Source organism: Adiantum capillus-veneris, chromosome 8 (assembly GCF_014529385.1).
Source record: "Adiantum capillus-veneris isolate H3 chromosome 8, ASM1452938v2, whole genome shotgun sequence".
NCBI lineage: Eukaryota > Viridiplantae > Streptophyta > Polypodiopsida > Polypodiales > Pteridaceae > Adiantum > Adiantum capillus-veneris.
Genome location: NC_140938.1, coordinates 139,063,718 through 139,066,506, shown reverse-complemented (window position 1 = coordinate 139,066,506; position 2,789 = coordinate 139,063,718). Strand labels below are relative to the sequence as shown.

The window sequence follows — 2,789 nt, the reverse complement described above, 5'->3', positions numbered from 1 at the left end:
CAGAACATCAATTTTTTTGTCAACAGTCAATTTGAGGCTCCTCTTGTCATTTTCTGCTTCAAGTCTTATCTTTTTGAAGCCTTAACATATGTTGATTAACAACGAAAAAAGAACAGGTTTGTGAAAATTGTGTTTCATTGCATGCTTATTATTATATAAGAATTTGCAAATGGGGAATTGTTATTTCCACGACCCAGGAGAGGGGATCTAGTGTAGGACACAGGAGGGATCTTTTGCATCTGGGTGTATCGTGGATGCCGATGTGAGTGTCGTTATTGTGGCCAATCGTTCATCAAAGGAGGTCACAAACCTCATTAGTGCTGATGACACCTCTAGTAATGGAGAAAAGTCCATGAGGCTAGGCTAGCACTAAGTCACCTTTAGTGGGTGAGGCCAAGTCATGTGGGATGCATAGTTTTACAGGTGCTCAATTATGTCCTTGGAAGTTGGCCTGCTTTGAGGGTTCTTGGATCGTGGTTATGGTTGGGTGGTTTGTCTTACCCATGTTCACAGGTGGTCCAAATAGCTGAGGGATCCTCTTGTGGATGTTCCATGGTGTTAGGGCTGGCTTGTTTTGACATAAAGGTTGGATATTCATTTTGGTTTTGGTGTTTTGAACACCAAACCTTATGTACGGAGTCTGCAACTCTTGCTGCTTTGCAATTTGTGCTTGCTTGATTGAGAAGACTTTGGCCTCGACCCTTGCGGTGTTATGCTCTGTAAGCCCTTGCCGCTCTTTGGCACCGACATCTCCCTTATACTTGGCCTCCACAACCGCAACCTTGGCAGTATTGGTAGACTCTTACTGTATCTTTTGGTCCAAGAAGGAGAAATACTAATGGCCAGGAACATCAACAAGCTGTTGGACATTGGCATTATAGATGAGCAGCAATTGCACCTTCTGGAAGACCTCATGCTTGAACTCTTTGGTGCATTTGAAGATCTCCATGGTCCTGGCGGCAGAAAGGATGTGTATCTCGCCTTTGATGATGCTCTTGACAAGGCCTTTGACATGGTTGGAGTGCTTTTCATGGGGAGCGACAAGGCGAGCGTATTTGATGAGGGCATCTTGGTTCTCGGCATTGGGGTCGGTGGTGAAGACGGTAGGGAGGACGAATGGAAGTTTCCGGCTTGGACGTCGAAGGCATAGTTGATGGGCATGAGGTCGATGATGGTGCAACTTTGGTCGGGGAGGATCCAGGCTTTTTTGGCGAGTTTGATGTCAGAGATGCTCACACCAATGATGGCCATAAATTGGGAGGCGCTTGCTACCTTCCACATTGTGAGATATGGGAGTGTGACTAGATTGGGGATCGATCCTTAGACGTGATATGATGAGCATGCAGGAGATGTAGCTTCTTTGGGATGTCGACATAAATCCTAATTTTGATTCAACAAAAGACAAAGAGCTAGCTGCTACAGCTTCAGAATGTTGCATTGCTCAAGATTTCGTAAGCCTTTTGTACGTCAGGGCATGCATATCCAAGACCTGACCATTGGGCTTTTCTATTTCAATTATTGTAGCCTTATCCAAGGCATATCCGGGAGTCGCGAGTCAAGTCCTGAGTTCCGGCACTGAGGATAACGCGTGTTATGACCTGTTGCTTGTGAAAAGTCTCTTTTCAACAAAAACTAGGCCTCATGCTTGCATTTTGTCCTAAATTCTAATGTTTATTGAATTTGACTTTGTGTATGCTTGACCTGCAAGCCTGCAAGCATACACAAAGCTGAGAACTGAGAAATTAACTGACAATATGTCAGTATAAGTGTGTGTGTGTGTGTGTGTGTACACATTCAAACTTACTTGACGCAGTAACATCCTTCCTTGGAAACCACAACAAGGGAATTACAATGTGATCTTAGTGACTTGAACATTGACAGTATCATTTCAAAACGTTCCTACAATCACCTTTCTTCTTCCCTTGCCAAATAAGGGATTAAGTAGAGACTGATAGGAATTACAACCATCGATGGATCTTCCTTGAATCACATATGGACCGGCTCCACATTGTGCATGTGCCAAAGAGGCACAAATTTCATGTACTGATCAGATCATTCTGCGACTTGCATCATGCTACCTTTTCAACACCCGTAACTGTTCCACTCCGCACTCCTACATCCTTATGCAGGCTACCGTGAATCTTCACCTTGTTGGATAATGAATTGAACACTTAGCATGCTGTCTACTTCTATCTACTTATGTGCTATATTTATTTGTATCTCTCGAGTGCCAATTCATATTCTGATTATGAGTTTGTCTTTGCATTGCCAGGTGAAATCTCTACGTGTGGCATAATTATCAGCTTGACAGAAAACCAAAAACACACCTTTGTCTTTAACCATTGCATACGTTAGTCAAGCGAGTCATCCAAATTGGCATACTTCCATTTTGTTCCACTATGGTACCTCATATTCTGAAAGTCCATGCACAGGAGTATTGGCACGTAAAAACAAAATCAATGCATTCACTGACAGAATCAACAATTGCCCCATCATGAAACGGACAAAGGTATTTCTTGACAATGCTCAGCAAGGAATCCTTCATTTCTTCCTCTGTCTTATCTAAACTGAAATGTGCAATCTGAATACGATCTCCATTAGTATCTGCAATAATCTCCAATACGACACTTTATTTGTATTTTGAGAATTTTTGAAAGTTAAATGTTAGAACACATCATGCAGTTCAAGCCTCACTTTATTCCACATGAAAACAAAAAACCTCTTTTTAGGAGACATCCACTAGATGATGAGTGCGTAACTATTGGCAAGTCAATTAGAAAAGCTAACTA

General features: G+C 42.3%; 1 pseudogene; it reads right to left on the bottom strand.

Moving 5' to 3' along the window:
* Positions 1-427: 427 nt before the first annotated feature.
* On the bottom strand, positions 428-1,281 carry LOC147453046 (flotillin-like protein 1 pseudogene; annotated as a pseudogene).
* Between the last annotated feature and the right edge of the window lie 1,508 nt (positions 1,282-2,789).